A 23080-nucleotide genomic window follows, 5' to 3' on the forward strand; every position below is an offset into this window, starting at 1 on the left:
AGAATATCTTACAGTTAAAATCTGGATCAAAACCTGAAATAACATCTATAATAAGATTGGAGAATGGAAGGCAGGAATAAAAGATGAGTTAAGGAGTGAAGTTCCTTGACTCCAGGAAGAAAAAGTCAAAAGATATTGTTTACTCTCTTCTCTAAAACTTAGACAAAACAAGTTAGAAAATGCTTTTTAGTTACAAAAGTAATGTAGAATTTAAAATAAATACATACTTCCCGAAACAATGGAGAAGCTAAGAAGAAAGAAACAATATACCATAAATAGAAAAGGACCCCCTAAAAGGTAAGAAAAAGTAGAAAAAGGGAAGTTAATGAAACAAGATGATAAAAAAATATATAAAATATATCTGTTTTAACAAGAATATGTAAATGAGTTACAATGCCCTATTCAAAAATCCTCAGATTGGGTCAAATAACAAAACCTAACTATTTGTTGCTTACCAAATACACCTTAATACAAATCAGCACAAAAATATAAAGAAAAGGTGAAGGAATATTACGTAAATGCTAAAAAATCATAAAGCATCACTACAATAGTACTATCACATAACATTGAATACCAGGCAAGTGCAAAAGAAACCATTATTTTATATTGGTAAAGGGTTCAATTTACAATGAAAATATAATTGTCTTGAACATTTATATGTCAAATAACACTGCATTAGCAAATGTAAAGCAAAAAAAGATGACAAGAAATATAATTATATTCAGAAATGCTAATACATCTGTCTTTGACAGACAAAATAAATGAAAATATAGGATATAAAGGTGCTGATTAATCTATTTATTAAAACTGACAATATACGATTTTATAAAAGTGAACAATATTGCACAAACAGAAAATACACTTTCTTTTCCAAGACCTATAGTCTATTTACAATAATTTATCACATATTAGTATATAGATGAAATTTCAAAGTTCCAAAGCCAAAGTTTCACAAGCTGTATCTCTGAATATGATTTCATAAAATTTTAAATTAATAATGAAAGTTTAAAGAAAATCCCAGCCCCTTAGAAATTTAAAAATCACTCTACTAAACAATTGTTAAAGAGGAAATAGAAATCATAAATGTAGATAATTTTTAAATGAAGATGAGAAAACTATATATAAAAATTTATATGAAATACCCAAACAGTTCTCAGTAAAAGGAGTCCACAGTCTTAAATATTTCAGTGTGTAACAAGATGGGGAAAAATGAACTAATCTGTGAATTAAAATCTAGAAAAAGAACAATAGTATAACAGTATAAAAAAACTTTTTATATTTTAAAAATAAAAGGAATGAATAAACATAAAAGAGCATAAAAAATGGTAAAATGATAAAAAAAAAACCCTAAATACCCAGTACTCAGAATTGGTAAATAAACCCAAGAGCTGGTCTTTGAACACAGCAATAATGTAAACAAGCTTCAACATGTAACTTAGAAAGAAAGGGAGGATTCTGGGGAGATGAAGATGACAGTGGTAGGATCATTTTTGGATATAACCAAATCTCTACATAAAAACAGAGAAACTAGACAGCAAAACCAAAATCCATAGACAACATTTACAACAAAACTAGGTGACAGGTGACTTCATCATATGAAGTTAAAATTTGGTCTTCTGTTTTTTTCATGGTGGTAGGTTGAATAATGGTCCCTAAAGATATCCATGTCCTAATCTCTGGAACGTGTGAATGTTACCTTACATGGCTAAAGGGACTTTGTGATTAAGTTAAGGATATTAAAATAGGAAGATTATGAGGAAGGCAGAGAAAAAGACACAGAAAAAGAGGACAGTGTGACAAGTGAAGCAAGATGCTATACTGCTGGCTCTGAAGGGGCCATGAGCCAAGGAATGCTGGCTGCCACTAGAAAGTAGGAAAAGGCAAGGAAATGGGTTCCCACCTAAAGCCTCGATTTCAGCCCAGTGTAGTTGATTTTCAGATTTATGACCTCTAGAACTGTAAGAAAATAAAAGTGCATTGTATTAAGCCACCAAGTTTGTGGTAACTTGTTACAGCAGCAGTAGGAAGCCAGTACACTTATGAAATCATCTTTGATAATAAAGCAAGTCAGGAGCAATACAGGCGTACCTCAGAGATGATGTGGGTTTGGTTCCAGACCACCACAATAAAGTGAATGTAGCAGTAAATCGAATCACACAAATCTTCTGGTGCATGTAAAAGTTATGTTCACACTATACTGTAGTCCCAAGTGTACAACAGCATTGCATCTGAAAAAACAATGTACATACCTAATTTTAAAATACTTCATTGCTAAAAAATGCTAACCATCATCTGAGCTTTCAGTGAGTCATAGTAGTAACACCAAAGATAACTGATCACAGATACTATAATAAATATCATAATAATGAAAAAGTTTGAAATATCGTGCCCCCTCAAATTTCATATATTGAAACCTAATAGCTAATGTGTTGGTGTTAGGAGATGGGGCCTTTGAGAGGTAATTAGGCCCATGAGGGCAGAGCCTCCATGAATGGGATTAGTGCCTTTATAAAAGAGACCCGAGAGAGCTGCCTTGCCCCTTCTGCCATGTGAGGTTATAGTGAAAAGACAGCTGTCTATGAACAAGGAAGTGAATTCTCACCAGATACCAAATCTGCTGGCATTTTGATCTTGGACTTCCCAACTTCCAGAACTGTGAGAAATAAATTTCTGCTGTTTATAAGCTACCCAGTCTACGGTATTTTGTTATAGCAGCCTGAAAGAACTATGACAACCATAGTTGAAATATCATTTGAAATATTCAAATATCATTTCAACATTAATCAACATAAAGAAACTGTTAATGAAATATTTGCATTCTTTTTTTTCTAACTCTTTGAAATCCAGTGTGAAGTTTTCAATAACAGCACATCTCAGTTGGAACTAGCCACCCATCAAGTCCTCAACTGTCACCTGTGGCTAGAGGTTATACCATATTGGACAGCACAGTTCTAACCTGTAGCTTACTTGTATACTCTTGAAAACTCTAGAAGTCAAATGTATCAAGATTTTTAAACAAAAAGATGAACTGGCTTCTTTAAAGCAGCATATTGAAAGTCTGGTTCACAGGAAAATGTGGGCCCTCTCACCAGGGCAAAAAACATCCCCTGCTAGGTGGTGGGCTTTCAGGCCATGCCACCAGATTGTCCAAATCTGGGAGACCATGCTGATGTGTGGAGCTGTGCAACTGCAGTAGTCCTGACTTCAGGGATGATAAGGCAGGCTGCCCGGAACAAAAAGCAACTCCTAATTAGAGTGCCTTGGCTTAAAACCTCCACACTACTCACTTCTCTAGGGTAAGAGATTGCAAGAGGCTGTCACAAAGCAACTCTTACCCAACTCTAATATAGTAAGCCATTATCAGCTAATAAGGCATTTGTTTAAACTTCCTCATCGGATCATGCATTCAGTTTTACAGAACAGAACATCATTGTATGACAATGTAGAGTTTGCAAGTATTTTTCTGTTGTTATCTTATTATATTTATCTAATATAATTATATATCATTGCACTGGGGAAAGGAAAAAGAAATCCGTAAGTTTTGATAGGAGCACCAGATCACTTTATATCACCTAATTCTAATTAAATGACAGAAACATAAACCATCATTAATATAAAACTTTTTCTCATATATTTATTGAGGTTTCCATATTAGAAGGAAGAAAATATTTCTTAGCTCATTAGCAAGTGTTAACATAGTCATTAATAGATTCTTTTTTTTACAGCCTTGGTAACCAAAGAGAAGATTAAAAATAGGTGAAATCTCATTTTAAGTAGTAATATTAAAGTTAAAATTCTCCTTCACAGAAAGTGGGCATTATTCACAGTCATTTTTGCTCTCATCAAGACTGTAGTTCTAAAGTATTTACTCTTGTGGAGCAGGTAAAAATGGAAATCTTTGCCTGCATGCTATATTAGTGAGCTAAAAACACCTGTTTTCTCTCTGTCACCATTTCTCCATCACCTATTATTGAAGTGCTTAGACATTTTGACAAGGGTGTTATTTCACTCTGAAACCTTACAAAAGGGAGGAACAATATTTCAAAAAATATGATGAAAATATCCAAGGCCATTAAGCTCCTCATTTCCTTTTTTTTTTTTTAATGGTCAATTAACTTTTTTTTTTTTTGCACTGAATTTATTTCCTTTTGGTAGTTTGCTGTACACACAAAAAAATTTCAATGAGAAGAAATTCAAAGTCTCTCTCCCCCAAAATAAAATCTTTAAAAATCATATACTTCCCCCAGAGGCTTGATTTAAGTAAAACAGAATGGAATGTTCAAAATTCAGTGTAACAGTATCAATCATATAAGCCCTCTTTAATAAAAATTCTGTATGACAAATGTAGCATCTGCATTTTAGAAAGTCTAGCTGGTACAAGATAGTCACCATCTCTTTAAACAGTTATCACCACTTTCATAAATTGTCTCACTAATATCTGCACATTTCCTTTGGGGCTCAGTATATCTGGCTGCATTTGCACTACACAAACACACACAAATAATTCTTAATAGATGCCTTTTGAAAGGTCCTGTTGACTAAGGTCTGAGCAAGGAAATCCTGAGGGATTACCTAATGAGAGTAGCCCATGAGAACAGATAGACATGGAGGGTTTAGGACTAGCAATCTACAGGAAAACCATGCCAGAAATGGGAATGCTTTTTGTTAAATGGGAAGCAAAGCAGATAGGCCATGCACCCCCAAAGTTAAATTTGAGTGGGTTGCCAAAATGGTGTAAATAGAAAGACAAAGAAATGAGCAGGTATCAAAACAGAACAAAATGAGATAAGATCAAGAATCAGGTGAGTTAATAATAGCCAGTATGGGAACTAACCTGGTGAGCATTGTGTCCTTCAGGTATGACCTATCACTGGGTCGGATAAGAGCATGTTTTTAGAGCAGCATTTTCCAAACTTTAATGTGTGTAGATTTCCGTGGGAAACTTGTTAAAATGATCTGAGGCCAGGTAGAGATTCTGTATTTCCAACAAACTCCCAAGTGATGTTGATGCTGCTGGTCTAATGGCCGAATTCTGAGTAGCGAGTAGCAAGGACAGAATCTTGTCATATGACAATAATGACTGCAGTAGTAACATTTTCCACCTTTGTTTTACATAATCCTATTTTTTAGAAGCGATTTCTTCTAAACAAAACTTTTTAATCAATGCTCTTTAGGAATCATACTTGGGTAAAGAATGGGACAAGACTGGATTTGGACAAGGGCCAGGATCTGCCAGGCAAGAAATACTCTGTGTCCTCAAGGAAATCAGGATCTACAGAAAAAGTAGAAGGACCTCTTTAAACTCGTTATTTAGAGAGTGATCTAGGGTGCATGTAGCGACATAAAAATGGCCAAAGCCTGCATGAACCTTGAAAACAACATAAAGAGATTCAGCTCTTTAAAGTGACTTGGCTCTGAGTTTCTGCTTAACAGCAACTCCAAGAAGAAAGTAAAACAAGAACAAAAAAATTCCAGGGGCTATCCTCAAAACAAACCTGTGTAGTAGGTAACTCCATTTTACAGATGAGGGACAGGGTTTCAGAGAGATTAAGTGATCTGCCACAGGTCATTCTCCTAGTAAGAAATAAACTAGCATCCCAAACCAAGGTTGGTTAGAATATTTCATAATAAAAAGATTTTTAAAAATTAAAAGACTAATTCTAAAGCCAAAATACAATTAAAAATGATCATTATCATATCTTCCCAAGCTACTTCATAAGGTGCTTATGAAGCTCCAATGAAATGATTCAACATTTGAAAGGGCTTGGAAAATATCTGTAGCAAAACAAGAAAGAAAAACAGAAAGACAGAAAGAAGCTGGCAAACAAAGGTACTTTGTAAACTATAGAGGATGAGTTCAGTTGTTGATGCGATTTATCATTATTAGGTCCCAAGATTGTGGAGCCAAGTCAAGGCTGCAAACATAAATCAATGCTTCGTCCAGCTTCAGGAGATAAAAGAACCTCTTTGAACTCTAAACTTCAACTTCTCTTGGCCTTGGTATCACCCTGTGGTAATTTATATAAATGAAGCCTAATTGCGAGGAAGATTATTTCTCTTTCCCCAAGGAAATACCAATGGCATTCTACACCCCACACCATTCTCTCCCTCTCTCTCTCTCTGTCTCTCTCTCTCACACACACACACACACACACACACTAAGATATAAGACTTAACTTCTTCTTATGAAAGCAACAAAAACTGAGATCCAGAGAATAGTGATAAGCCCAAGGTCAATAGAAGACAACAGAAGAATCAACATTTTAACCAACCATTTGACTCCATACTGCCTCTTCTCTGAAGAGGAACTGGGAGCAGGATGGACTACACCTTCCTTCATGGAAATTCATTGTTTTTCATTCATTCATAATTCAACACGTTTGTCAAAGCTAGACACTGTGTGAGTGCATAGTGCACTGTAAGACATAGTCTACCCTCATAAGTGTTTCTTTGTGCCGGGCACTGCCCTAGCCACTTTGGGAATACAACTATAAGTCAGACTCAGTTCCTACCCTCAAGGAGCTACCACCTAACGGGGAAGGCAAACATGTAAACAACTAAATTTAAATTTACATAGAGATGTGGGATCCTGAAGAATGGATAAAATTTTGATAGGAAAGAACAAGAGCAAAGGGACAAATTGCAGATGGTTTTTGCATGCCCTTTTAGTGAGTTTAGAATTGACCTTGTAAGCAACGGAGAACTACTAAAAGTTATTGAGCATGGGAATGAAACAATGAATGTAGACTTTAGGAATGCTGCATTGAAGAGAGGGGAGGAGAGATAGCAGGGAGGGAAACCCATCAGGAAGGAGGTAAATATAGTGTCCAGATTTAGGGTCTCAGCATATAGGGCCTCACTGCTACAGAAAGTGGTAAAGAAGTAGGACCTGGATCTGGAAATCTTTCATTGGGAGGTACATGGTTGGGAGGAGGACTCAAAGAAGACCAGGATTTGTGTTTGTTTTTGGGGAAAGTAGCAATTCTACCAACAAGATAGATTTGAGGAAAAAGACAATGGGTTTGATGAAACATATGACTCTGGTGGAGACTCCTGGAAATACTATAACTGGCTTGCTGTTCTAGTGTCATGAATAATTGTCATCATTCATCTCATTCAGCATTTAAGAGAGCACACATGCAGCTATCTCCTCAAAATAGAATCAAGCTTCCCATTCATTCTTGGGAGCCCTCTATGACTATTTGGGCCATGATTTTTGGTTTGTGGAAATCTCTGCTCTGAATTGGACTGATTTCCTAGAAACAACACTAAAACCAGAAGCTAGTTCTAATTTCCTCACCCTAGCTTCATCTGTCCACATCCAAAGCTCCAAAGCCTACCTTAAAAACTTTAACAAAGGCAATTCCAAGCCTCTCTAGTAAAGGATCCTGGGCCTTGGTTGATGGGCTTCCACAGCTTGAATTTTGCATCAGAATCCTCCCAGCATGGTTTAAGCTCATTCCCTCTTCACAAGACTTCAGTGAAGACAGCTGATCCTGATCCACCCCTTAATGACTAATCAAACCTAACATTATTTTTGAGGGAAGGTCTGACCTGCTCCTTGTATTCATCTCTTCATCAGCATTCAACATATCTGAGCACTTCCTATGTATCAGGGTCTGTGCCAGAGACCAGAACTGATACAGAGAATCACACATGATTCCTGTTTGAGTACCTTAGTTTCTAATATGAAAATAATGCAGTAAAATAACTACAAGAACAGGGAGAAAACACTCAGAGACAGATGAGAAAATTGTTAAGTGCTAAAAATTTTAAAAAGAAAGAGATTACTTTCATATGAGGGACAAGGAGGCTCATGAGAGGCTTTGTGGATAAAGTAGCACTTAGCTGGGCATGGAAATAAAAGCCTGTAGACGTGTGGACTTGGAGAGGAGCAAAAATGGTCAATCCTTTGAGCCAAAAGACAAGACTCAAGACTAGTTTGGCTGAGGGAGTTTGAGGGCAAGGTGAAGCCAATGAAAGGTGATATATTTAGAGGATCTGCCCTACAGGGAGGAAGTAGTATGTATTGATACTCGGTGTAGGTTCTGTGCTAACCCATGAACCTTTTTCCATCTATGGTCAGTCAAATGAACCTGGATTCAGAAGAAAAATACATAAAGATGTTAATTTAGCCTCAGAAGGGGAAGTTTCTACCAAAAAGGTGGGGGGTCGCTGGAAACGGTGAGGGAGGACAAGGGTAGGAGGTTTGCTCTTACCTCAAGAGTGGTACCATGGCAGGGGCCCTAAGGTTTTACTTACATAGCTACACCAAGAGAGTGTTTGGATGAAATATCATGTTTTAGAATGAAGTCTTTCTTAAATGTTAGACTATGTAGCAACACATAGGAAGAATGTCAGTGCACTCGATCAAATAGGGAAACAAGCAAATCTCCTTAAATAGTGAATGTCAGGAAATGGTCATTATCCCTCACTCTTGCCAGGCTGAGTAATGTGCCTGTAAGTTTTACCCAATAACATCCTCAATGAGAAAAAACACAGAACAATAAAATTAGTGAAAGGTCTGGCAACCAAATTAAAGACTCACAGGGGAAAAAAGTCCCCAAAATAAATGTGTTGGAAAACCCACTTTGCTAATCATGCCAAGAACTAAGTCCCACTTGAACTACTGGGGCTTATGTGTGAATCCTCTTTAATGCCATTTTCAAGAGAGTGCACCTAGCAAATACAAGTTTCCCAGGGAGAATCACAATTGTGCGATGGCATTTTTGTTTGTTTAATAAAATGCCTTTTTGTATCTCCTTTATTTGCAGAAGGGGTTTCTTTTTGTTGAGATACTAGATCCTTTGTCAACCTCATGCAACACTGTAGGTACAAAGGGGGAAAGAAAATATTTATCTGGGGACAAAATTAAGAATAGAAAGCTAGTATCTTGAATAGGTAAGATTGATGGTGAATATTTTAAAACACAGCATAGCTTATTAAGAAATATGGATCAAGGATTCTTTTAAAAGTAAATCACTTTCAGAAAACTAAACATGGTTGCTATAAAAACAGAGCTGCATTTTCATTCAGCAAATAGACCATTTCTGACAAAGTGATCCTATCTGTAAAATACTGGTGATCCCCACTGGAATCAACACAGCTAAATAGGGGTGGTCCAAGTTATTCCTCCCCAGTAGCAGCAAGGCAAGTTGAGCCAGTAGGACTTTTCTTTGCCCTATTTCCCACTAAATCAACTTCTCTAATGAAGAAAGATAGTCAAGGCAACAAGTATCTTATGTGGAGGAAGGCACTGAACAAGGGTATACAAGATCATACAAGCTTGTAAACATTGGCATCTGCCTTTCTGTAAGGAAATGGAGACAGAAAATAAAGCCTTTTAATCACATGTACTGGCTAAAATGAAAAAGAGAAGAGAAACAGAATAAAGGTAATCAGCTCCCACAAAGGATCACTACATATATTTTTGTTTGAAAGTACTAGAAAAGTGTGATCATCAGCAACTAGTATGAGTTCCATAAAAGTTCTGAAGCCATGTTTAAAATGCTAGCACATGCATATCTATCACACACACTCACACACACACACACACACACACACACGGCAATTTGGCACTTTGAATGCCTATGATATGTTCATCCTACCCTTCTCCCTAGTAATTGGGCCTATGTAATCAGCAAAACCATAGCTATCAATTCAAAAATATAACTGGGTGAAGAAGGAGTCTCAAAAAAATTAAAAGGATGTCTTGATTCCTTAAAACTTTTATTCATAGATAACTACCTCTTACTTTCTGCACACACTTGTGACTCCAATGAATTGTACTAGCAGTGGCGAGTGGCCACTTTCTCTGCTCTCTGAGGCCACCCTGCAGCTGCCTTTACTTCCCTCTGTTCGTTTTGAACAATTAGAAGAGCCATTGTATTTCAAGCTACTCAGAATGAAAACCCTCCAGCTCTGCAGAAACTATAAAACCAAGTCACATAAAGAAATTTGCTGGCTTGCCTGGCTCTAGGAAGTAGAGATCTACTAACCACTTCATCAACAAAGCATAGTGCCATCCCTGCTGTCCTTTCCTTAACTGCACGCTGAATGCCAGTCTCACTTTTGTGGTACTATGGGAAAGAAAGATGAAATCATCAAGAGTTCCTGAGCATCCACTGAGACATTGCTGAGACCTTATCTTTACCTTACGCGGCATTTTCTCACCTCTGTAGCAAGTATCCTTTTGATTAAAAGTACTACATCTTCCTTGGTTTACATAATTACTTTGGAATTTTTTTTGATATTGCAAACCCCAAAAGAGCAAAAGTCAGGCTAGGTGGTCTCAGGGGAGGACAAATTTGTCAAATGCTATGGCTAGGATTTACTCCCTTAGCAGCCAGGAAAGAGTTAGAAGATGGCAACTGTACTTTGAGCAGAGTCCCCTCTGTGGAACACAGCTAGCATATAAGTTCACCAAGAACAAGACACAGACAATCTCACCTACTTTTTTGATACAGAAGAAGACCACAGATATAAAATATTATATCTCAACCAGTATTATATCTGACCAAGTGTCTCATAATATACTTATATATCGGAAGAAGAAATACAGATTGAATGATCATATAGTTGCCCAATGAGTCTTGTTTAGTGTACTAAGGTCAACCAGAAGAGATAGCTCCATTGGTGTAAAAGATTGTTTAACTAGCTTCAACTCCTAACAGTTCTCTCAGACCCTAAAAATGTGGTACCAACCTGGAGGGAATCCAGGTACATACATACATACATACATACATAGAATCACTATGTATTGTCTTTCAAGGTTAGTATATTAGTTACACATTTTCTGTGCATGTGTATGGAAATATTTGAGTACCTGACCTGTCATTTTCCCCTGAGAATTTCTGCACTGTCTCCCACTGGCTTCTTCTAGGTCCCACCTACTAGAATCTGTGTTGCTCTTACATTTAGCATTTTTATTCTCCTCTACAATATTTAGTTAAAATCCCTCTTGGTAGGTAAGTCTCCCACAAAAAAAAACACTATGTCTTCCATGTCTTTATAAGAGGTACTTTGTAATATTAGTTTGAACCACTTTTGAAAATCAAAAGAAATGGTCAAATATCAGCAATTTCGTATAGTTCTACATAGGAAACCAAATCCAAATGTCTTCTGCTGAAAATTCATTGGAATTCATCACAATCTGTGGGAGGGGGCACTGTAATTTATAGACATCTGTGAAGATGATAAAGGCAAGCATTTGAAGAAGTAGATATTACCACTAATGTCAGCTCAGAATAAACATTAATTGGACAAATTTCAATGAGCTTCAAGCACATTTTTCTCCTTCTCTTTACAACTCTATTCCTGAAGATGAAAATTTTCTCTTTCTGCTTGATACCATGAAGGTCACTACTTCCAGCAAACTTAAGAATTTACCATGCTGTACTCTAATGTTGATGATTTTCACTGTTCTCAATTTTTAAGGCTTCCTATAAACAAGGGAAAACAAAGAAATACCCTCTTCCTTAGAATTCAACAGCTAGAAATTCCATTTAGAGCAAAATTGAAAACATATAAAAGGGAATTTAATCATTCCATTTTAAATTCTTAATAGAAACATTTTACACAAAATATATCAAGTAAAATTATAAATGAAATTATGCATAAAATATTTTATATTTGTAAACAAAAGTAACTTTGTAATCTGGAAAGAGTGTTTATCTAGTCCATTTTCTAAAATATAACTGCTTTTTTTCAAAGTAAAGTATTTTTGTAATTAAAAAATATATATTTATCTTATGTATAGATTCAAGGTGCTACAAATATTCCATCTCACAAACCTGAATTATAGCTCATAATAATCCTTCAATGAGTTCCCAAAAGATGGACCTGAATTATTATAGAATGTACCTTGCCATTAAGTATTTCAAATATAATTTTCCCTCAAATTTTTAATAAAGAAAAAATTATGACCAGATGGAATAAAATGTAAATGTCTAAAATGCTAACCTATTTATAATATATGACCAACTAAAAAAAATGGGAAAGGGGAACTGAGAATATGTTGCCCAAAAGAAAAATGACTAAAGGGAGATTTTGATAATTTTTACTAAATTTCTGAATTTGATAATTTTTGTTGTTTCTTAACATCGAAAAGAATATGAAAACATAATTTAATGAATCTGTAGAACACTTAGGAATGAAGAGATGGGAGGAAGGTGAATGGATATCTATTTTATTCTTTTATATCTAAGAATCCATGACTTAAGCAGAACAGTTCATCATGAAACAAAAAATGAATGTGAAAATAGTTGAAATTACTAGTGTTAAGCTACAATGATATATATTTTAGGCAGGTGTTATTTCATCTTGCCTAGTTCTGTAAAATTCTCTCATAAAAGTCCCTGACTCTCACCAAAACAGTCAGGACATGACGGAAGAACTCTCTTTTTGAGTTTGTGACTCATATAGTTAAAACTTCACTTGAAGTATCAGAGTTTCAGTTTAAGTTCCTTTTATTTTCTCCTCTGTGGATGTAGAAAGTTAGAAGTTATCCAGACATTTCAGGTAGAAGAAATAGATGTGGAATAAAATAATCAGCATTAGCTATGGGTAGAAATAGAAATTACCATGTAAATTATTTATCTGCCTGGTTGACTCCACACTTAACTAAACAAGCCAATTCTAGGCAAGACACAATGCTACATGATTCTGAGAATTTACAAAAACAGGCATTTCTCTATTTGTCTATTTTATTTTCGCCTCATTTCACAATGTAAACACAGAGAAATGCTTACAATAGAATTGAAAAATATAAATTAAAAATAAAACAACAGGACAAAATAAAATACAAATAAGAGCTATAGGCCAGGAAAAAACAAGCTCAGATAGGTAATCACGATGCCCTCCCACACTGTGGACTATAAAGTTCACTCTAATCTTCTGGAATGCCACGCAAAAGGGAAGCATTATTTTTATTATTCATGATGCTAAAATGTAGCTATCTTTTTTTATCACTTACCTCTAAAATAAATATCTCTAAATGCGGTTGAGGAATGTGATGTAATGCCCTAAACCATGGTGCTAGCTACTTTCCAGCTCTTCCTCCACCCCAAATTCACTCTCTGCCTTTCTCTCTGTTCTGTACTGCAGGACACTGTCCCTCCCAGGCTCCTTGCTGGTTGGCTTCAGGTTGGGTTTGGCTGGAGACTGGAGGTCAGGAGAAGAGAGAGGTTAGAGATTCCTTCCCTGCTCTCCTCTCTGCTTTGGCCATGTTTCTGTTAGAGGCTGCATTCCTTCAGGACCACAGCTATGTTGGGCGGCACTTCTCACAACTCCAATAACCCTTCAGTGCAAAATGGTAACAGCTTCCCACTTTGCCAACCTCTGGCCACCTCAACATTTTTTGTTAGTTCTCTTAACTCTACTCACACTTGTTGTCCTTGAAGACTTCCTTTGAAAGAATGGTGTGGCTTTCCTACCAGGACCCTGATTGATACAGATGAATTCCTACAGCAATGCCTTATTTCAAAAGCTTACTTCTCAAAAGAAAAGTCAGAGCATAACAATAGCCCTCAGCCACATCCCAATAAAAACACCTCTGTAAGAGGTGAGAAATATTGTTCAAGTATACAGAAACAGTCTAGAACAGTGCTATCCAATAGAACTTTCTGAAATGATGAAAATGTTTCATATATGTGTTGCCCAATATAGTAGCCATTAACTATATGTAGCTGTTGAGCTCCTGAAATGTGGGTAACGAGACTAAGAAACTGAATTTTTTATTTTATTTCAGTTAAATTAATTTATACTTAAATAGCTACATGTGACTAGTGGCTACACTACTATACAGCACAAGTCTACATTAATCCAAGGACAAAACCTAGAGACTATCCGAATTTATGGTACAAAAATAAGTATAGTCCCTGCTGATAAAAGCCTATAGTCATAGAGTGTTAAGAGAAGGCCAGTGATTACTATAATATAAGGAAAATTGTGGGAAGTACAATAAAAAGGACACAAAGTCAAAAAGAGGAAAAATTCATACCAAATCACAGGTATTAAGGAAATCTTCACAGAGGATTTTGAATTTAAGATGAGCCTGGACAATTGAATAGATTTTGTATTAGTTTTCTATTTCTGCTAACAAACTATCACATGCTTAGTGGCTTAAAAGCAACACAAATTTATTATCTTACAGTTTTGTAGGTTAGAAGACCAACATGGCTCTCCCTGGGCTAAAATCAAGGTGTGAGCAGGACTCCATTCCTTTCTGGAGGCTGTAGGGGAAAATCCACTTCCTTGTCTTTCCAGCTTTTAGAGACCACCCTCATGGCCCTCTTCATCCATCTGCAAAGCCAGCAATATAGTATCTCTTTTTATATTCCTTTGACCACAACTAGAAAAGGTTCTCTGTGATTACATCAGCTTACCCGCCTTATCTAGGATTAATCTCTCCATCTCAAGATCTTTCACTTAATCACATCTGCAAAGTCCCTTTTGCCATGTAAGGTAACATAGTAACAGGTTCCAGAGATTAGGATGTGGACGTTGCTGGGGGCCCGTCTTCTGCCCACCAAAGATTGCCCACAGCAAGAGGTTGCAGATGAAAAGAAAAGGGTTCCAGGAGGAGGGACAGGCCAGGAGCAAGACAGACCAATAGGGATTGACAGGACGATCACTACAATCTGTTAACCAGCTCACCCAGTTAGCCTGTGTTCTCTATTTCGTCTCTAAGACATATTGTAACATAGGCTGACTACTCGGGGCTGATAGGCTACTCTAGGACACCTGCCTACATGTACTTCCACCAGATGAACTGTATGTGTACGTACGAAGAGCCAGCTGGGTTTTTTTTGCCAAACCTATTTAGGCCAGTTGCATTCGTCATTGTAATACATAATTTAATTAAATACTACATAAACCAATATGAATATGAAAAGAGAGTTGTTGTTTCCATGCAAATTAAATTGAATGCTTTGGAAAGACTCTTATTAAGGAACTAAAAACTTCTGCTAACAATTTTGGTGCTCAACGCTTTGGGAATCACATTCCTCTTACTGGGTATCTGATTTTAAATAGGGAATCTTTGTCACATTCTTCTTTCTCCACCTTGGGACATGATCTGGAGTCCTTGATTTCTGCCTTATAATGTTTAAGGCTCAGATTACTGGCTCTTTAGAGATTTGCCTTCACTCTCACTATCCATCATTCCCAAACCCAAGTTTCCTCCTCTTGGTTACAGTTTGCTTCCTCTGGAGAACCAGAGACTTCCAGGAGTATGGAGATTAAGAATAGGGAGCTGGATTTGGTAATTAGGGGATCATTACTGACCTTCAAGAGAATGACCTTATCAGCTGTTTCAGTGGACAACTGAGTAGCTGTCAGGATTGCCACATCAATGATCTCACGGGCATAAAGACCAGAAGAAGAACACAATGGCGCCTATTCCAATGGTACAACAAGGATGACAAAAGCACTTGCACATCGCTGACAGTCTTTGTCTGCTGGTGTAGCCAAGACTTCGAGAGTGGAGGGCCTCCTCTCTGTCATTTATTATTGTGAAGTAGAGTATTACCAAGTGTACACTTTAAAAAAGCACCCAGCTAGACAGTTAGGGATAGCAATAAGTTTAAAAAGAAAAGAAATAACTTTGCAGCCCTAGGACTGAATTCAGAAGTGAGAAAGACACCTCCGCAAATCACTTTACCCTCATGCAAACAAAGCTGAGTACGCCCTGATTTATGTGCCTGTCCAGGGAACTGGCCAGATTTTTTCTAAAACTCTGGAGGGCAGTCTTTGTGCTCATGTTGCCTATGGACATGGCCTGGGAGACGAGCCTCTGACTCTGTTTTAGAGGCAGTTCTAATTCTCTTGGGCTGCTGGGGAACGGCAACAGAAAATGTTTTAGTACATATGAGCACATGCATATCTGAGTATGTGTACATATGCATCTATCTTATGTGTGTGCATGTGTTTATGCATGTGGACACATTAGCTGATGTAATGCAATATATACCTAAAAACATTACATACAAAAAAAATCAAAATGGACTATTCCCTACCAAAATAATGCCAATAGAGTCAGGTAGATACATGTGTTTCGTTTTTGTTTTTTAAGTCCTGATATTGAACTGCATAATCTTTTACATTTTCATCCTAAGGTATTTCATAACATCTTGTAAAAAAATTGTTTCCTTCTGTTATTCAGTCTTACAAAGTTCTCACTGACTTTGCTACTATAGTCTGGAACAATTTAAACCTTTAGCATTCCAGTTCTCAAAGAGATCTCCCTATTGACCACACTGAAGGATGTATGGCATGGTACAAAGGGTCCTAAACAGTGAGCCAAAGGATGTGGGTTTAAGCCAGAACTCCACCCATTATGAATTTAGGCAGGACCTTTCATACCCCTGAGTCTATTTCCTCATCTGTAAAATGGGGCTAATAAACCCTTGACCAATCTTTCACACAGGAGTTTAAAAAGAGCAACTGGGAATGGGCTTTGTAAACTTTGAAGTGCTAAGTAGAGGAATGAATAGGTATTATTACAACTACAATTGTTAAAGTAGGTCTCATGCCTGAGAAGCAGCTCCACTGATGAGTTCTCTGGTACGGTGAGACAGGAAGGAAATTATAGGATTCCAACACACACCTGTCCTGTGACTTCATTCATGGAATTCAGGGTGGAAATTTAAAATACTTCCCTAGATTTCCATTAGAATTACATTGGCTTCAAAGGAGGTAAAAGTCAAGATGTAACAAAAAATTTTATTCTAAATTGTTCTGAAGTGTGGGTTTTCAATCATCATGATTCCTTAAATTAGAATAGATCTGCAAAAATAGATACAGGCAAACATTTTTTCCTAAAATTTTTTCATGTAAGAGTATGCAGCCTGCTATGTAATGTCACACATTAAAATAACATTGGCATAGAATGAGAGTAAAACCCTTTCTCTGGAAATAAGCATATGTTATTAAAATTATATACCATTTGTAGCCAACTACTAGAAAAGAATCCACATTGCAGTGTTTAAGTTTAGGATCAACTTGGAGCACTGTGACATTGTGCAATAAGCATAGGACAAGGAGGCAAGAGATTTGAGTTCTACATCCAGATATTCTACTAATTAACCTACTGACTTGAGTAAAGCATTGGCTTCCATACGCCTTAATTCTCTCATGTGTAAAATACATTAACACCGCATGCCTACTTGCCTGTTTCATAGGGTTCTTACGGGGATCAAATGAAAGTATCTATGAAAATGTCTCTGTAAAACTATGAAATGGTGTACAGAAATAAAGAATTAAGAAAATGAGGTTTATACGAAAGTTCCTACAGCATAATATAGCCATTTACCACAGTTTATTGTATGTGTAACCCATAGAGATACATTGGTAATTCTGTTTTTCACACATTAACTTTAATAACAAGGTTATGAAAAAAATAATAACAAGGTTATGATAACCTTGACCTTAATAAATCAGCTAAAGGAGAGCTTAATAGGCTCTTCATCCACCATTGCTCTCTACAGTTTTTGAAGAGAGCTTACCATCCCCAAGTCATACAATCCTTAGGTGCTTTGGCAAAGTTGTATATAGAACAAGCCACAAAAATTGCTATTATGAAGTTAATAGCAAGAATGTGAACACCATTGAATATTTTAAAAATCCCATAAATGCAATGTATTTATAGAACAATAATTAAGAATACAATAGCAGACAATATAGAAAATGATGCCCTTGAAAAGTCAATGTGTCTACTGAATGCAGCAAAAGTAACTTGCAGAGAAAAAAGTCATGATGTTAATCATCTTTCTTTAAAAGTTAAAGAAAATCAGCTGAATATTTTAAAGGATAAAAGGCAACTCAAACCAAAAGAAAGGAAAGAAAAGAGAAAAATAAAATTAAATAGCCAAGTTGGAAAATTGAACAGAAATGTAATTGAAAAATAAAACCATGATCCTACTTGCTAAAAACAGATAGACCAACAGCAAGAAGTAAATCAAGAGTAAACTGCAAATAAATTAAATAGAAGTGAGAAAGAATATAAAATCAAAATACAAAATAGAGTGAATACACAGTTGTATGAAAATGAATTCTATGTAATGAATAATTTATTTTTACAAAATATGATAAACAAAAACTGAAAAACAAATTGGAGATAATATCAAAGAAAGCAGAGGGATTATATGAGTTCATAGATAAATTATATAAAATGATCAGGGAATAATATCAATTATTATAAACCACTTCTGAGCATAGCAAAAATGGTAAAACCATAAGTAAACTATGATCTTGGCTATAAAACCTGATAAAGATAGCAAAAAAAAAAACCACTATAAGCCAATTTCATTTATTAATATACACGTAAAAATGTTAAACAAAATATTAACAGAGAGAATTCAGCTATTTACTAAAAAATAATACACTATGAACAAGTGGGATTTGTCACAGAAATTTAAGGAATATTCAGCATCAGAAAAATTACCAAAACAATATATCACATTAATAGTATAAACCAAAAAAAAGTACTTAAAATATATAAACAGTTCATGCAGCTCAATATTAAAAAAACAAACAACCCAATCCAAAAAATGGGCAGAAGACCTAAATAGACATTTCTCCAAAGAAGACATACAGATGGCCAAGAAGCACATGAAAAGCTGCTCAACATCACTAATTATTAGAGAAATGCAAATCAAAAGTACAATGAGGTATCACCTCACACCAGTTAGAATGGGCATCATCAGAAAATCTACAAACAACAAATGCTGGAGAGAGTGTGGAGAAAAGGGAACCCTCTTGCACTGTTGGTGGGAATGTAAATCGATACAGCCACTATGGAGAACAGTATGGAGGTTCCTTAAAAAACTAAAAATAGAATTACCATATGACCCAGCAATCCCACTACTGGGCATATACCCAGAGAAAACCATAATTCAAAAAGACACATGCACCCCAATGTTCATTGCAGCACTATTTACAATAGCCAGGTCAGGGAAGCAACCTAAATGCCCATTGACAGATGAATGGATAAAGAAGATGTGGTACATATATAAAATGGAATATTACTCAGCCATAAAAAGGAACGAAATTGAGTCATTTGTTGAGACATGGATGGACCTAGAGACTGTCATACAGAGTGAAGTAAGTAAGAAAGAGAAAAATAAATATCGTATATTAACACATATATGTGGAACCTAGAAAAATGATACAGATGAACCAGTTTGTAGGGCAGAAATAGAGACACAGATGTAGAGAACAAATGTATGGACACCAAGGGGGGAAAGTGGCAGGGGGGTGGTGGTGGTGGTATGAATTGGGAGATTGGGATTGACATATATACACTGATATGTATAAAATAGATAACTAATAAGAACTTGCTGTATAAAAATAAAATAAAATTATATTAAAAAAAATTAAATTAAATTAAAAAACAAAGCAAAACAAAAAAAAACCCATACTTAAACATATGCTTAAAGGGTTTTCAAAAAAAAATCAGAATTTATTTACTTAAACAGAAAATACAGGAATAGAAAGATATTTCATTATAACCTCACAAAAATGCTATTAAATCCTTACTATGTGAAAAGATATTGAAAGGAGGATCTACTTAAACCCATGAACTAGCTTTCTACATAAAGGAGGAAAACATTAAATATGTTCTCATTAACAAGAGAAACAAAGTGCAAATGCCCATTGTCATTGTTTACTAATTAATACTGCATTTCAGATTCTTACAAATGCAATGACACTTAAGGAAATAATTTTAGATTAGAGAGAAAAAAAGAAAATGTTAATTTCAGAAGTATCATTGTATACCAATATTTTAAAATCAGCTATAAAATTATCAAAGTTATTAAAAGAGTTTAGCAAAATAGTCAGTGATAACATAAATATATAAATCCATAGTATTGCTCTATACCATTTCCATATCATTAAAAGCAGTCAGAAATTAAAATTAAAAACAATTTATTCATTCCAACAATGAAAATGTAAAATAGAGATGTTTTAAAGGAATGCAAAATTTATGCTAAATTGTGAATAGAAAAATAAATATCATAAATATCACAGAAATGAAAATCCTTCATAGGTTAATCTGTAAATTAGAACAACTTGAAAGTGAACTTCAACTATTCCTAATATAACTTGAAAAATATTTTTAAATTCATTTGCAATGGAATTCCTTTTTAAAATGGAATCAAATTAGCAATCCTTGATGCAGTTACTTCTAGCAGCCCAGTTTAATTACCAAAAAAGAGGATAAGTCCAAAATTAAAAACAACTCTGAAAACTGAGACATGCAGACAAGCTGGATGCCAGAATCTGGGAGGAATTTTCATTATCTATAAGACCTATGGAGCTGGATTGAGAAAAAACAACTGGTGACTTCCTTTTGCTTTACAACAACATAATAGTTTTTAAAAGTTCAAACATGAAATAAAATGTGAAGACACTTGTCTCTCATTCACAATCTCCTCTCTGCCTCAGAAAACTAGGATCAGGGCCAACCAGACTGTTGAGCATCCATCCTTCTGATATCATGATATTCCTATTTTATGACTTTTCTTTCAACCCTCTCTTCTTTCTACATTCATTCAAAGGAGGTACTTCTAGGAACAGATAGTTAAAAGGGGGAGTGATGTTTCACAAAAAAAGAAAAATTAACAGGGATTATACGCTGAAATGGAAATTCTTCTCAAGAAAGAGGCCTGGTACAGTACAGTTCATTTGGGGAAGTACAATTTTTCATTTATTCCATTGTTTCAGAACATTAGAAAACTTGAAAGAGAGAACAGAAGATAGCACCTCTGGTGAGCAAAGCCACACTACATGAATTCTGAATAAATACTTAGAATTGGGCTCAAAATTGCATGCAACAAACTGTAGAACTATGAAGGGATTTGGCACAGAAGACAGAAGAAGGAGAAGCCATGCCATCTCTCTTTTGTAAAAACTTCCATATGGATAACTCTCTCATTTGAAAATGAGTAAATCACACACACACACACACACACACACACACAATGAGGACTGTAAAAAAATAATGCAGAAGAAGGGAAGAAGTCCATCATCCTAAAAATGAAAAGAAAAAGGCATTTTCTGAAAATAATCCTCTGTAGGAAGCAGAAGACATCATCAGCAGATGATGAAATTTTTGTGTGATATTTGCTCAGATGCAAAAACTAGGTCTCCATGAAGGAGGATCAGAGAGCAATAAAAAAGGGAGGGAAAAAGTAAAACGTTACAAAAGAATGAGAAATAAACCTAAATCTCATGAAAACCATTAAGGAAATTAACATATTTCCCCAAATATTGCCCAGTTCAGTTGAACTTATAGGTACATTTTGCCAAACCTTCAAGGAACAGATCATCTCTATCTTATACAAGTTTTTTCAAAAAATACAGAAAATGAGATAAAGCAGTCTAACTCATTTTCTAAGAGTAATATTGGGTTGGCCAAAAAGTGCCTTTGGCTTTTAAGTAAAAATAAAAGACACATTTTTCATTTTCACCAAGAACTTTATTGAACAACATGTTCACCGTTTTGTTCCACTACCCTCTGCCATTTTTCAGGCAACTTCATAATTTCATCTTCCCAAAACATTTTATCTTTTTGAGCAAAGAACTGTTCCAGGTGCCTTTTACAGTCTTCCAGGGGATTGAAATTTTTTCCATTAAGAGAATTTTGTAAAGACCTAAATAAATGGAAATCCAAAGGTGCAATGTATGGTGAATATGGCAGATGAATCAGAACTTCCCAGCCAAAGCTATAACAGTTTTTGCCTGGCCATCAAAGAAACACGTGGTCTTGCATAATCCTGATGGAAGATTATGCATTTTCTGTTGACTAATTCTGGACGCTTTTCGTTGACTGCTGCTTTCAGTTGGTCTAATTAGGAGCAGTACTTGTTGGAATTAATCCTTTGGTTTTCCGGAAAGAGCTCATAATCGAGGACTCCCTTCCAATCCCACCATATATACAACATCACCTTCTTTGGATGAAGACCAGCCTTTGGTGTGGTTGTTGGTGGTTCATTTCGCTTGCCCCACGATCTCTTCCATGCCACGTTATTGTACAGTAACCACAATTTGTTTTAAAAAAGGAACGTTTTCATTACGTTTAAGTAGAGAATTGCATGCGGAAATATTGTAAACAGGTTTTTTTTGCTTACCTTATGTGGAACCCAAACATCAAAGTGATGAACAGAACCAAGCTGGTGTAAATGATTTCCAATGCTTGATTTTGATATTTTGAGTATGTCAGCTATCTCCCGTGTGGTATGATGTTGATTGTTCTCAATTAATGTCTCGATTTGATCGCTATCAACTTCAACTGGTCTACCTGACTGTGGAGCATCATCCAGAGAGAAATCTCCAGCACAAAACTTCACAAACCACTTTTGACACATTCGATCAGTCACAGCACCTTCTCCATACAATGGACAAATCTTTTCTTGCGTTTCAGTTGCTTTTTTACCTTTCTTGAAATAATAAAGCATAATATACCAAAAATGTTGCATTTTTTCTTCCATCTTCAATATTAACATGGCTACACAAAAATTCACCTATTTTGATGTCTTTTTTAAGTGCATGCTGATACAACAGCTGTCATACACAATCTAACAAAATTGTTTTGAATGAAGTTAAAGACAACTAGGTGCTACTAGAGCCATCTTATGGAAAAAGATGAATGAACCTTTTGGCCAACTCAATATAATCAAACTTTCGAAACTGGATAAGATTGGAACAAGAAAATAAAAACGTTGTCCCAGTACCTCTACAAATAACAGATGCAAACAATCCTAAGTGAAATATTAACCAACCTGAATTCAAAAATATATTTAAAAATTATACACCATGATTATATGAATTTTTCCCTAGGAATTCAAAGGAAATCTGTCATTGTAATTCAAAATACTAAATAAGTAAAGGAGAAAAATCATGAGTATTTAAAAAGCATTTGGAAGAGACTGACTTCCAGAATGATGGAGTAAGGACCTCTGAAAATATGCTCCTCCATAAAAGCAACAAGAAAACCAGGAAAAAAAGTCAAAATCAACTTTTTCAAAACTCTGGAGATTAACCAAAGATTTGCAACAATCTGAAGATCATTTATTCAAGC

At 35.5% G+C, this 23080-nt stretch overlaps 1 long non-coding RNA gene across 1 annotated transcript in view; it reads right to left on the minus strand.

Moving 5' to 3' along the window:
• Window positions 1-2094: 2094 nt before the first annotated feature.
• LOC118897053 overlaps window positions 2095-23080 on the minus strand; it is a 182788-nt gene continuing 161802 nt past the window's right edge. The window contains exon 3 of the long non-coding RNA XR_005020334.1: window positions 2095-2228. This is a non-coding gene — a long non-coding RNA (uncharacterized LOC118897053). The remainder of the gene's footprint in view (window positions 2229-23080) is intronic.

This window comes from Balaenoptera musculus, chromosome 6 (assembly GCF_009873245.2).
Source record: "Balaenoptera musculus isolate JJ_BM4_2016_0621 chromosome 6, mBalMus1.pri.v3, whole genome shotgun sequence".
In the NCBI taxonomy this organism is placed as follows: domain Eukaryota; kingdom Metazoa; phylum Chordata; class Mammalia; order Artiodactyla; family Balaenopteridae; genus Balaenoptera; species Balaenoptera musculus.